The sequence below is a fragment of the Thamnophis sirtalis genome, unplaced genomic scaffold (assembly GCF_051295495.1).
Source record: "Thamnophis sirtalis isolate CommonGarterSnake01/CBP01778 unplaced genomic scaffold, rThaSir2_p1.2 scaffold_1, whole genome shotgun sequence".
Lineage (NCBI taxonomy): Eukaryota > Metazoa > Chordata > Lepidosauria > Squamata > Natricidae > Thamnophis > Thamnophis sirtalis.
The window spans coordinates 169,829,321-169,844,021 of record NW_028261381.1 but is presented as its reverse complement, the minus strand read 5'-3'; the positions used below and the strand labels follow the sequence as shown (position 1 = coordinate 169,844,021).

The following is a 14,701-nucleotide window of genomic DNA, read 5'->3' as shown; positions in this document are numbered from 1 at the left end:
TTGTTGTACCGTATTTGATTTACACTTCATCCTTTCTACTTAATGTGAAAAGGAGTAACTTTTCTTTAATTTCATCATTGTGAGCTATGCCTAATTAATTCACTTTTAATTAAAACAATTATATCCTTTGGTTCCTTTTATAAAGTCAGCCTCCAACAATGAATGCTTACTGTAGTTGCATTATATCCTTATTTTATAATCTGTAAACCACCTAGAATTAGGGCTAAAATTAAAATAATTCAAGTAAAAACCAGTGATATAAAAATACCACTTGCTGAATTTGTGAAGATCCAAATTTAGTAAATTCCTTCTCTAATTGTTCTTTTTTTAAAAGTTTTTTAATTGCCACACATTTTCTCTCTTGTAAGACAAGCATTTGTTTTTGTTTTTTTTTTGTTAAATATCCTCTTAGATATCTAAGTTATCCTGTCTTTCCTCTAATAGTACAATGGCATATACCAAATGCTTTTTTTCACTTTTCCCCACAACTATCACACCCTGTAGGGCAGTGGGCCCCAACCCTTTGGATACCAGGGACCAGTCTAGTGGTTAAGGCACCGAGCTAGAAAGCAGGAAATGGTGAGTTCTAGTCCTGTCTTAGGCATGAAAGCCAGATGAGTGACCTTGGGCCAGTCTCTCTCGCTCTCTCAGTCCAACCCACCTCACAGGGTGGTTGTGGGGAAAGTAGGAGGAAGATGATGTGTTGGATATTACTTGTAAAATAGTAAAGTCAGGATACAAACAATATCTCAGGGGTTGCCACAAAGAAGAGGGAATCAAACTATTCTCCAAGGCACCTGAGGGTAGGACAAGAAGCAATGGGTGAAAACTAATCAAGGAGAGAAGCAACTTAGAACTGAGGAGAAATTTCCCGACAGTTAGAACAATTAATCAGTGGAACGACTTCCCTCCAGAAGTTGTGAATGCCCCAACACTGGAAGTCTTTAAGAAGATGTTGGACAGCCATTTGTCTGAAACGGTATAGGGTTTTCTGCCTAGGCAGGGGGTTGGACTAGAAGACCTCCAAGGTCCCTTCCAACTCTGCTATTGTATTGTATTGTATTGTAAGTCATTTTGTCTTTAAGGTGCCCTAAGACCTTTTGTTGTTGTTTTTCCCAATAAGGCCTTTTCTCTGCCTCTCTAGGACAATGAAACACGGTGAGCAACAGGAAATATATGTGATTGCTCTTCCAGCAATTCCTCGCAAAATATCTAGGCTGATAGCTAAAACCTATTTAATTTAATTGCTCAGTGGACTGGCTTTCCGACTAGAAATTTCATTCTCATTTCTAATTTCAGCAGAGGGAATTGGGAAAAATACACAGATGCCCCATTGTTGGCAGAGAGAAAATGTGAGATTTAGCTGTAATGTGGATGACTTTCCAAGCCTGCATGCTTGTTCAGATATGATTTTAAATCGTTTGCAAATAAGCAACCAAGTGGCACCTTAGGAGGACTTTCTAAGGTTCGAAGGTTCAAAGGTTCTTAGGAGGGCCTTCTGGTGAGATGCATTAAAAGCCACCTAGCTCAGAATTTTTCAGTATATTTACTAGGGCTTTACACTTGCCAAGGGAAACCATGTGTAAAACTGTTACTCATAACAGATGGAACTACCTTCAGAATCCCACAATGGGGATATTTAGATGCAGTCATATTAGTACTTGTAGTCTAATAGATCCAGGGCTGCCGAGAGAATTATTAAGTGCTGGAAGAAAACTAATATGGGCCGCGTCACCTACACATGGACACATGTTTTTCTTTGCCTTTTTGAGCTCCAGATTTTTGAGACGACATTTCATAACCCTTCATAAGCTGAAATGAAATATAAAATACTTCATAAGCGAAATGAAGCTAAACTGGCAAACTTAAATAAATATGTAAGTAATGAAATTAAAATTCAATAAATTACGTAAATAACTGTTCCCTGAGTTTCAGATTAATACAGAAAGGTTAGGTCAAACAAGGCTGCAAAGTGGTTTTGCTATGCACACAAAGTGTAGCATATGAAGTATGTATCCGAGATTGTTTTTCTTTTTAAAAATTTGGTTTTGTAAAAACGTTTTTTTTAAAATCCCACTTCATGGGCTTCCTTTGAGGTCCATGGGCCCCGGAACAGGGGTGAAATCCAGCAGGTTCTGACCGGTTCTGGAGAACCAGTAGCAGAAATTTTGAGTAGTTCGGACAACCGGCAAATGCCACTTCTGGCTGGTCCCAGAGTGGGGTGGGAATGGGGATTTTGCAGTATCCTTCTCCTGCCACGCCCACCAAGCCACACCACACCCACAAAACCACATCACATCCACCAAGCCACGCCCACAGAACCGGTAGTTAAAAATTTTGAATTTCACCCCCACCCTTCCTCAGGCCTGAATAGATCTGAAAAGCGTTAGGACCAGAAATGCTGGTGAGAATCACAACATAGGGACTTGAGGCCGCCTCTGTCCAAGGTGCTGAAATGACAGCCGAAGCCTTTGAAATCGGGTTCCCGATTGAAATCCCCTCCCCTTATTTTTAATGGGCTGAAAGGATCAAAGGTACATCCGCACCACAAATCTTAGCCAAAGCGGTTTCCAAAACTCCCACCACTCTGAGGACGAGATGCTGCTGAGACTTTACAATCCGCCTTCCTCTCCAGATTTGTGAATTTCAATCACCAGAGTTTCTCTACACAGGTTTCTCTCTAGCCAAGACGTCAGATAATAGAACCCGCAAAAAAATCAAATCAGATTGGATATAGGGTGCACGTTCAGCTTAAGGATCAAAACACTTTCCACATGGAGTCTTGGTGGGAGTGATTTTATGTGATCTTCCTTCTTCTCCTTCTCTCCGTCCCTCCCCCCCCCCATCTCTGTCTCTTCCTTTCTCCCTCCTTCCCCCGTCCTTCCCCATCCTCTCTCATTTCTTCCCTCCCTCCTTTCTGCCCTCACCCTTCTCACCGTTCCTTCCTTCCTCCCATCCTCTCTCGTTTCCTTTCCCCCTCTCTTCCTCCTCCCCCTCCCTCCCTCCCACTCATTCCCCCTTCCTCTCTCATTTCCTCCCTCCCTCTCTCTCTGTCCCTTCCTTCCTCCCCCTCGTTCCCCAACTTATCTCATTTCCTCCCTCCCCCTCTCTTCGTTCCTCCCTCCCCCTCGTTTCCCCATCCTCTCTCATTTACTTCCACCCTCTCTTCCTCCTCCCCGTCCCTCCCTCACCTTCATTCCCCCTTCCTCTCTCATTTCCTACCTCCCTTCCCCTCTCTCCATCCCTTCTTTCCTCCCCCTCGTTCCCCCACCCTCTCTCATTTCCTCCCTCCCTCCCTCTCTCTCTGTCCCTTCCTTCCTCCCCCTAGTTCTCCCGTCCTCTCTCATTTCCTCCCTCCCCCTCTCTCCGTTCCTCTCTCTCCCTGATTCCCCCATCCTTTCTCATTTCCTCCCTCCCTCCCCCTCTCTCTGTCCCTTCCTTTCTCCCCCGCTCCCCCATCCTCTCTCATTTACTTCCTCTCTCTCTTCCTTCTCCCCCTTCCTCCCTCCCCCTCATTCACCCATCCTCTCTCATTTACTTCTTCCCTCTCTTCCTTCTCCTCCTTCCTCCCCCTCCTTCCTCCTTCCTCTCTCATTTCCTCTCTCCCTTCCCCTCTCTCCATCTCTTCCCCTCATTCCCCCATCTCTCATTTCCTCCCTCTCTCCTTCCCTTCCTTCCTCCCCCTCGTTCTCCCATCCTCTCATTTCCTCTCTCCCCTCTCTCTGTCCCTTCCTTCCTCCCACTCATTCCCCCATCCTCTCTCATTTCTTCCCTCCCTCCTTCCTTTCTTCCCCCCTTTCTAAAATGAATCTCAACAGAAATAGAATCTACTCAACCTTGCCAGGTCCAGGAAGCTAAGCAGGGTTGTGCCTGGCTACCATTTGTATGAGAGATGTCCATGGAATGTACATCAGGGCTGTAAGTTAGACAAGGATTTCCAAGTCACTGCTCTTGCAAGAAGGCACACCCCTTCCAAAGAGTTCCCAAGAAAACGTACTGGAATCATCAATCCATATGAATTAAGTTAAATTCAAAGCCCTCTTTTCAGCATTCACCCCAGTACTTTGGATTCAAAAGTACAGCATGCTAAGCATATTCTTTGCATCCATGGAAATCTCGTTCAACTAAAGACACTTTTCTAGGATCACACGGTAGAGGGAGGAAAGGAGCTTACACTGTCCCAGAAAAAGAAGCAAGAGTTCTCTCCCTCTTTTTCAAAGTCCAACTTTGGCTTCCTTAGAAGGTCAAAGGAAAAAAAAACGCAACACATTGTTTTAGTAGCTGGCTGATGCAGTCAAGATTATGCACAGCTGGTTAAACACTGGATAATCGGATTCCCATAGCAATCTGGAAACTCCTTTTTGAATTAAGGTTGAACTAATTGGTTTTTCCAGACCACCTCCCAAGGGGGGGACAGGCGTTGTGGACTTTTTAAGAATCTGCAAGCAGAGCAGAAAGAAATACAGGTGGTCCTTGAGTTACAACTACAATTGAGCCCAAGATTCGAGACAGCATATAGAGCAGAGGTGTCCAACATTGCAAAGTTTAAGACTTGTGGGCTTCAACTCCCAGAATTCCTCAGCCAAGCATGGCTTCTGGGAGTTGAAGTCCATAGGTCTTAAAAGTTGCCAAGGTTGGATACCTTTTGTGGCCCACCAGCAGCCAGTGGAGCTGACAGCAGATCCAGACAGTGAGGCGGTTGGGGAGGAACATGGGGCAGTCCTGGAGTCTGGGGAAGGCTCTGTGTTGGAGGCAGAGAGGGGGCCAGAGCCGTCCGACAGTTATCAGCTGCCTTCAGAGTCAGACATCAGTGAGGCAGACGAACAGCTGGAGCCTGTTCCCAGTGTGCGCATGCGCAGAGATGCCAGATGAAGGGAACAGCTAAAGAACAGGGGTCGACTTGGGAGTCGGGCCACAGGTGGAGGATGAATGGCCCCTTCCAGAGGAAATAAAAGAGGAGCGAAAGAGGAGTGGAGTTTACAGGAGACAATTAGTTCACTTAATTGGTTCGTGACTCTCCGAGACTCCTTGCCAAGTTTAGCAGATATCAGCCTGGCAGCTCTCCAAGCCAGATAAGGTCTGTGACTGTAAATCCTCCCTTGAAAGACTTTGCTGGATGTGAATGAGCAGAATTCACAGTCAATTAATAAAAGTTTTTTTTTGTCAGGACCAGGAGTGTGCTTCATGCTCTTGGGAAGCCTCAGTCAGAACAATACCCCTGATATAGAAAGGGTCTCTCCCCTTACTCCCAAATTGTAAAGTTCAAAAATCAATGAGTCATCTACCAGTGGAGATTTAAAGATGGTGTTTCCGAGTCCCATCCAAAGCCATCATGCAGGTAGTCCTCGACTTATGACCACAATCGGGACAGGGAAATTCATCTTGCATCGCGCAATTGTTAAGGAAAACATCTAATGTGGATCACAACTTGCAACTTGCAACCTTTCCTGCTGGCTTCCCCATTGCCTTTGCTTGTCAGGTAGTCATAAAAGAGATCACATGACCTCAGGATGCTGCAACCGTCATAAAGATGAACCAGTTGTCAAGCATCTGAATTTTGATAGCAATAGCAATAGCAGATTTTTATATACCGCTTCATAGGGCTTTCAGCCCTCTCTAAGCGGTTTACAGAGTCAGCATATTGCCCCCAACAACAATCCGGGTCCTCATTTTACCCACCTCGGAAGGATGGAAGGCTGAGTCAACCCTGAGCCGGTGAGATTTGAACCGCTGAACTGCTGATCTAGCAGTCAGCTGAAGTGGCCTGCAGTACTGCACTCTACCCACTGCGCCACCTCGGCTCGGATCATGTGACCACGGGGAGCCTACAACAGTTGTGTGAAAAACGATCATGTTGTCAACTCATAAAGCATTTGCATGGCTGTTATCAAGTTGCCATGGTGAGGAAAGAGAGGGGGAGCGCATTCCACGCATAGAGTCGGATCTCAGATTACTACAGCAGGCTTGTGAGGTGTGCACCTTGTTGTAGAATGTGATTTATGACACAGACTGAGGGGAGGGAAGAAACAGGGACAAAGTTCAGCCATAATTTAAATGAGGTCAGATCTGACTGCAATAGGGTATTGCCAAAATGGTGTTCCTAATAAATGACTGGATTTCTTTTGAAACTTGGCTCGAGGCTCATGAATTAATTAGGGCATCTTTCAGAAACCTGACACGTGACTTTTTCCAGGGCTGTTGTAACTTGGAACGGTCGCTAAATGGACTGTTGTACGTCAAGGACTACCAGTTTATTGTGGGATGGTTTTATGGGATTATGACAGAGAATACAGATAGCCCTTTACTTACAACAGTTCATTTAGTGACGGTTCGAATGGCATTGAAAAAATTGACGTATGGCCTCCTTGTGCTCACGTGATCAAAATCTAGACACTTGCCAACTGGGGTCATGTGATCCCCTTTGGTGACCTGACAAGCAAAGTCAATGAATGGGAAAGTTGGATTCACTTAACAACCATGATACTAACTTAACAACTTAAGTGATTTACTTAACGGTGGCAAGAAAGGTCGTAAAATAGGACAAACTCACTGAACAACTGTCTCGCTTAACAACAACAAAAATGTTGGGCTCCATTGTGGTCGTAAGTTGAGGACCACCTGTATTTATTGTTTAAAAGCGTAGCTGGATTGGGGGGTTGTTTGCTCCCAGCTCTTAGGAATGCTGTCTTTGGGGAAATTCCGGGTCCCAAGCAGTCTACTGGATGCTTTTTGCTTGGGAGGGTTGGTACATTCGTGCTCCTTTAATGGGATTCCCAAGGAGAGGACAGCTTCGCCCTAAGGCTGAGTAGACACTGGCCTAGGGCATCAAAGCTTCAAGGGTGCCCAGGCAGCCCCGTCTTCCAAATCTTTCTAAAAATGCAAATCTTAATTGCTGGGAGATGACACCATCAGTCAACGTGGCCTAAGGGGCCATGGACTCTTGAGCTGACCCTGCCCAGGGATACTGTCCGAAAGGAACCGTTCCCTTTGATAATACAATATCCCAGCAATGAGCTCAACTAAGTACACTTAGGCTGTGAGGACTCAGAAACACCCTTCCTTCCTTCCTTCCTTCCTTCCTTCCTTCCTTCCTTCCTCCCTCCCTCCCTCCCTCCCTCCCTTCCTTCCTTCCTTCCTTCCTAACTCCTGCTCCGTTTTTCTTCCTTTCTTCCTTCCTCTCTCCCTCTCCTTTCTTCCTTCCATTCTTCTCTCCCTCTTTGTATTTCTTCCTTCCTTCCTCTCTCCTTCCTTCCTTCTGTCCATCCGTCCTTCCATTCTTCCCTCCCTCTCTGTATTCCTTCCTTCCTCTCTCCCTCTCTGTATTTCTTCCTTCCTTCCTTCTTTCCTTCTTTCCTTCCTTCCATTCCTCTCTCCCTCTTTGTATTCCTTCCTCCTATCCTTCCTTTTATCTCCCTCTCTGTATTCCTTCCTTCCTCTCTCCCTCTCATCCCTTCCTTCCTATCTTCTCTCCCTCTCTGTATTTCTTCCTTCCTTCTCTCCTTCCTTCCATTCCTCTCTCCCTCTTTGTATTCCTTCCATCCTTCCTTTTATCTCCCTCTCTGTATTCCTTCCTTCCTCTCTCCCTCTCTGTATTTCTTGCTTCCTTCCTTCTTTCCTTCCTTCCATTCCTCTCTCTCTCTTTGTATTCCTTCCTTCAATCCTTCCTTTTATCTCCCTCTCTGTATTCCTTCCTTCCTCTCTCTCTCTCATCCCTTCCTTCCTTTCTTCTCTCCCTCTCTGTATTTCTTCCTTCCTTCTCTCCTTCCTTCCATTCCTCTCTCCTTCTTTGTATTCCTTCCTTCCATCCTTCCTTTTATCTCCCTCTCTGTATTCCTTCCTTCCTCTCTCCCTCTCATCCCTTCCTTCCTTTCTTTTCTCCCTCTCTGTATTTCTTCCTTCCTTCTTTCCTTCCTTCCATTCCTCTCTCCCTCTTTGTATTCCTTCTTTCCATCCTTCCTTTTATCTCCCTCTCTGTATTCCTTCCTCTCTCCCTCTCATCCCTTCCTTCCTTTCTTCTCTCCCTCTCTGCATTTCTTCCTTCCTTCTCTCCTTCCTTCCATTCCTCTCTCCCTCTTTGTATTCCTTCCTTCCATCCTTCCTTTTATCTCCTTCTCTGTATTCCTTCCTTCCTCTCTCCCTCTCATCCCTTCCCGCCTTTCTTCTCTCCCTCTCTGTATTCCTTCCTTCCCACCCACAAGAGAGCTGAGTTTAGCTCACCTTGAATTCCATTGACTCTTATCTAGTACTGCCAATTTGCTTTAACCGTTAGTAGTCCAGGTTCTTGTAAAGTGTTTAAGCTTCCAATAAATCTTTGTAGCCATTTGAGCTGCCTCGGTTTCCCGATTTCCTTGGCACTTGACACTCTCCATGTCTTGACCTAATTCCTTTCTCTATTTGTAATAAAGATGTTTTTTTTTAATTCCCTACTGTTTTATTCCATTACCCATCTCTGATGAGAAGGGCTTCCAGGCTGCGGTGAACAAGAACGCTATCTAGATTTGTTTTCTGGCAATTCCATATTAATTATTTTGGTATTTATCTGCCTCCCTTCAATATACAGGTAGTCCTCCACTTACGACAACAATGGAGTCCAAAGTTTATGTTGCTAAGCAAGACAGTGGTTAAGGGAATTTTGCCCCTTCTAGGCGGGAGAACGATGTGCCTCGCCTACGTCAGGAATTTTTTGGCTTTTAACCCTTGCTTAACTCTGCTCGAGTGATCATAAAACGCCAGACTAGATGAGGCACGTGGTTCTCCCGCCTCCTCCTGTAGAGGGCGCTTTTTAGAGGCTTTTCTAAACAGTTAAGCAGAGTCATCCACCGTGACTCTGGGAGCAACTAGCTCAGCCTGACCTCAGCTCTTGCCTTTTTCCTTTTACATTTTTCTTTTCGTTTCATGATGACAGTGGTGAGGCTCTGCCTCCCCTGACTGCACGTCCCTGTATAAATGCGAGTCAGTTGCCAAGAACCTGAATTTTGATCCAATGACCATGAGAACGCTGCAACAGTCATAAGTGGGGAAATGGTCATCGCTTTTTTCCCCCCAGTGCCTTTGTAACTACAAATGGTCACTAAACAAACCTTTGTAAATGGAGGACCACCTGTAACAGTATTTGGAGACATTTTCTGGGAGTGAGAGCAATTAATCAATGAAACAGCTTGCCTCCAGAAGTTGTGGGAGCTCCATCACTGGAGGTTTTCAAAAATAGGACAAAAAGTTGACCAGAATAGCATACATTCTCATGCCTTGGGCAAGGGGTTGGACTAGAAGACCTCCAAGGTCCCTTCCAGCCCTACAATTCTATGTTCGCGGTGTGTGTGTGTGTGTGTGTGTGTGTGTGTGTGTGTGTATTCACCTGGAAGGGGAAATAGCCTGATTCCGGTTACATTTCCTCTATTTTCTCAGTTGGAAGCCCTTCCTTCCTTCTTCTCCTCTCCTTCTCCTTATTCCTTCCCTTCTTCTCTCCCTCTCCATATTCCTTCCTCCCTCTATCCCTCTCCTTCCTTCCCTTCCTCTTTCCCTCTGTATTCCTTCCTTCCTTTCACTCTCCCTCTCTGTATTCCTTCCTTCCTTTCACTCTCCCTCTCTGTATTCCTTCCTTCCTTTCACTCTCCCTCTTTGTATTCCTTCCTTCCCACCCACAAGAGAGCTGAGTTTAGCTCACCTTGAATTCCACTGACTCTTATCTACTACTGCCAATTTGCTTTAACTGTTAGTAGTTCAGGTTCTTGTAAAGAGAAATGGCCTGATTCAGGTTACATTTCCTCTGTTTTCTCAGTTGGAAACCCTTCCTTTCTTCCATTTTTCTCTCTCTATCCGTATTCCTTCCATCCTTCCTTCTTTCCATCTTCTCTCCCTCTCCTTATTCCTTCCTTCCTTCTTCTCTCCCTCTCCTTATTCTTTCCTCCCTCCCTCCATTCTTCTCTCCTTATCCCTATTCCTTCCTTCCCTCCTTCCCTCCTTCCCTCCTTCCCTCCTTCCCTCCTTCCCTCCTTCCCTCCTTCCCTCCTTCCCTCCTTCCCTCCCTCCCTCCTTCCCTCCCTCCCTCCCTCCCTCCCTCCCTCAAGAGAGCTAGTCTAGTTCACCTTGAATTCCACAGACTCTTATCTACTACTGCCAATTTGTTTTCTCAGTTGGAAGGATTCAACTGCCGAAGGCGGTGTGTGTGTGTGTGTGTGTGTGTGTGCTTGCCCCGTGGCATGGAAGGCGTGAGGCGCACCCAATCATCTGCCTAAGTAGAGAAAGCCAGACGGGATGCTCTCCTGCCAGATCCCTGGCTAGCAAAGGGAGGGGGAGCAGCACACGCACACGTCCCTCTACCCAGTCACATGACCTGTCATTTGCAATTGGGGTAGGAGGAGGGGGACCCCCCGAAAAGGAGAAACCCAGATGCATTGGAATGTTTTTTCCTCCCCGCCTTTGAACCATCAGCTGTTCAAAGACCGAATAGAACAATAGGTCACTTATATAAATATATATCTATATTGAATGATGGGCAGAGATGTAGGCCTTTGCTCTGAAGAAGAGCCACTGGAGCGATCTTCTCCATAAGGCAGCAGGAGAACGGGGGCAGCATCGGGAGAATCGAAGGTAAGTGGGAATTTGGAGACCTGGAGCTTATTATCTCTTGCGAACTGAGCATAATCAAAGGTCTCCTAACCTAGATTGAATCTGGCTGGCGGGCTTGCTGAGAAATGGGTTAAATCTACCCGTTGGGCATCTTCCCTTTGTAATCAGGCGGTGATGTGCAAACAAAAAAAGGGGGGGGGAAAACGGGGCCAGCCGAGAGAATCCAAAGGGATCTACTAGATTTGGAGGACAAAAGCAGGAGGGAGGAGAAGAACACATGCAAAGGCGTTAAGTCGAAGCTCCCCCATCAATTTCTCAAGGTGCGGGGGAAACGGGAGAAGGAATTTGCTGCCAGACAAAGAGATGAAAGAGGAAGGAGAGACAAAAGAATGCGATGAAATGAAGTGGAGAAAAGACAATGAGGTCCAGGAAGATCAGAAAAGGGTCCAGAAGAAGGAACAATGGCCCGTTTTCTAAATAAGCACTTCCTTCCCTCGCCCCCCGCCCCCAATACCCTCCCCAGCTCAGATTCCTCGTCCCTTTTAAGAAAAGAACACGTTTGGTGCAGGAGTTTTATTCATTCCGAGTCAATGGTCCAGTTAGTGGAAAGCTTTCCCTATGATGAAAGAAAAGTATTATTGTTGCTCTTGGGATCTCCCCCCAGTTTGGCAAGGGAAGCTGGATTCCTGGCATTCAGAGGGTTTCTGAGCCGATTCAGGGGGTGGGGATTCAGGGGGTGGGGGAAGCCGAGACTCTGACTCTGGGTCAAAAGGAGACAAGAGACACTGCAAGGATTGACGTGGGAATGAATGAATCCGGCGCTGCTCTCACTCACCCCCATTTCGTTGGGGGAAACCTGACAAAAGGAGGGGGGGTTGGTCCAAGGTGACACTTTGTCCTGATTTTAGAACAGAGGTGCCACATCTGCATGTTTTGAAGAAATGGGAGGGGGACCGCAACCCAGTCACACTTTTGTGACCTTTTTGATTGGATTACCGTAATAAGCCCTACACGGGGCTACCCTTGCAGACTATTCGGAGGCTACAGCTGATCGGAATACAAGAATAGTTAGTGATGGGTGTGTCATGGTATGTGTGTGTGTGTCTCCCTTTTGCTTTGCAAGTGCACTGGCTGTCACTGGGCTTTAGGGTGCCATTCAAGATGTGGATTCCAATCTCGCTAGCTCAGGTTTGGACTTTGATGCTCTCTGAGCATGGTTGTTTTCTTGCAGACGTCTCATTACCCAGCTAGCTATCATCATCAGTACTAGATGGTGCTGGTTATTGTAGTCCTTAGTGGTCTCTGAGCATGGTTGTTTTCTTGCAGACGTTTCATTACCCAGCTAGCTATCATCATCAGTACTAGATGGTGCCGGTTATCAAGGTCCATGGTGCACTCTGAGCTTGGTTCTTTTCTTGCAGACATTTCATTGCCCAACTAGGTAACATCATCAGTGCTAGTTGGTGCTGGTTATCAGGGTCCTTAATAGTCTCTGAATTGGTAGTTTTCTTGCAGACATTTCATTACCCAACTAGGTATCATCATCAGTGCTAGATGGTGCTAGTTATAGAGGTGTCGGGGTTCCAAACAGCATCCAAAAGTAAATCAGAGTTCAAGGCAAAGTATCTTATCTTAACTTTTAAAAAGAAAACTTAAAGACATTTGTCTTGGGTCCAGCCCCTTTTCTCTAAGGCTTATGGAAGCTTTGCCTTATAATTTATTCTTAAATAGAGAGAGATCTTTTCTTTGTCAGGGTTCCAAATAGCACCCAAAAGTAAATCAGAGTCCAAGGCAAATTATTGCTCAAAGTTCCAATTGATTAAGAGAGCCATGTTGGGCACATCTGGGAAAACCCAAATCTGAAAGCTTCTCAGTTTTCCCCACCCAGTTGAAAGTCCAAAATCTTGCCCCCACACCCACCAGCCCATCACATTGTCCAATCTCCCACTGCTGTGCTGGCCATCCAGTTCCGGTCAGGTGCAGAGGTGCCAAGACAAAGGATGACCGTGGCTTTCTAGAAAGAATGTAGTTATGGCTGCATAGCACCTCACTCCTTACAATCCCCCCCTCTCATTTTCCCACAATAGAAAATGCATAGTAGAATAATAGAAAGCGTGGCAGGCCAAAGATTCAAAAGAAAAGATGGCTGCAGGCCTGACACAAGGTCCATGGTGCACTCTGAGCATGGTTCTTTTCTTTTCTTGCAGACATTTCATTGCCCAACTAGATGATATCATCAGTGCTAGTTGGTGCTGGTTATTGGAGTGTTTAGTAGTCTCTGAATTGGTTGCTTTCTTGCAGACGTTTCATTACCCAACTAGGAAACATCATCAGTGCTGGTTATCACCTATAAAGCGCTGCCTGGCACACGGCCTAGCTACTTGAGGGACCACCTGTCTACAGATGTTTCCACCTCTGTAATTAGGTCAGCTAGAATGAGCTCTGCATACTGTCTATTAAGCATGACAGGTAGTCCTCGACTTACGATCACAATGAAGCCCAAAGCTTATGTTGATAAGTGAAACATTTGTTAAGCGAGTTTGCCCCATTTTACAACCTTTCTTGACACTGTTGTTAAGGGAATCACTGTGTGTTGCTAAGTTAGTAATCCAGTTGTTAAGGGAATCTGGCTTCCCCATTGACTGAAGATCACAAAAGGGGATCTCATGACCTTGGGACACAGCAACGGTCATAAATATGAACCAAGCATCTGAGATTTGATCACATGACCACGAGGATGCTGCAAAAGCTATAACTATTGAAAAACGCTCGTAAGTCACTTTTTTTCAGTGCCGTCGTAACTTGGAATGGTCACTAAAGGAACTGTTGTATGTCGAGGACTACTTGTACCATCTTTCAGGGCTCAGGAAGAGGGCTTTTTGGGTTGTGCCTGTCTTCTGGAATGAAATCCATCCTCCTGGATATTCATTCTTCTCTCCCCCTTCTGATTTTTGTGAATGATTCAAGGTCTAGTTTGTCTCCCAGTCCTTGGGATAATAGAATGGGTGCCCCAATTCTTTGATAGGTTATTGGCTATTTGGCTTTTAGTTCCAGTTAGACTCTGCTTTTTTTCCCCTCTTGATTAATTTAATTTAATTTTAAAGTTACATTTTAATTGATTTTCAATTATTTAATTATGGAGTCTGTCGTCTGCACCTCCATAACTGTCTGGTTTGGTTCTGCAACCCAACAAGACAGACGCGGACTTCAGAGGATAATTAGAACGGCAGAAAAAAACAATGGCTACCATCCTGCCTTCCATTGAGGACTTGTACACTGGACGAGTCTGTGAAGTACCCGTGGTTCACTCATGAGGCCAATGTTGAGAAAAGACACGGACACGAGCTTTCTCGGGATGAGGCAACCCAGATTGGGGGTCTGGGAGCCCCTTTTATTGAGATAGGACAAAGGCAGGAGGAGCAATCAGCATGTGATTTAAGACAGCCTGTCAAACTACAATTGCTAATCTACTGCTCAGGGAAGTTCTGTCTACATATGGTCAAATCCTGGGCGTTGTTGGGTAAGGCACATCTAGAGCGAACTATCAGGATGTTATGTTATGAACTATCAGGATGTTATGGAGTTTGTTTTTTCCTGTGTGGTTCAGCGTGGCTGCGCATGCCCTGTTATGCACTGGGCCATGGGTGACCGCCATACCTACACAAGGAGTTATATGACAACACGAATCAAAAAGAGGGCTGTGAAAATACCTACAGGCCCCTCACATCCTGGACATAAGTTGTTTCAAATCCTACCCTCAAAACGACGCTACAGAGCACTGCATACTGAGACAACTAGACACAAGGACAGTTTTTTCCCCAAACACATCACTCTGCTAAATAAATAATTCCCTCAACACTGTCAAACTATTCACTAAGGCTGCATTACTATTAGTCTTCTCATTGTTCCTATCACCCACCTCCTCCCACTTATGACTGTATGACTGTAACTTTGTTGCTTGCATCCTTATGATTGATATTGATATTGATTGTTTCCTGATTGCTTATTTGTACCCTATGACTATCATTAAGTGCTGTACCTTATGATTCTTGACGAATGTATCTTGTCTCTTTATGTACACTGCGAGCATATGCACCAAAGACAACTTCCTTGTGTGTCCAATCACACTTGG

General features: G+C 45.5%; 1 protein-coding gene across 1 annotated transcript in view; it reads left to right on the top strand.

The window, feature by feature from the left end:
• Positions 1–14,701, top strand: part of LOC148049840 (adenomatous polyposis coli protein 2-like) — a 43,379-nt gene that overhangs the window by 13,446 nt on the left and 15,232 nt on the right. The gene's annotated exons all lie outside the window — the stretch shown is intronic.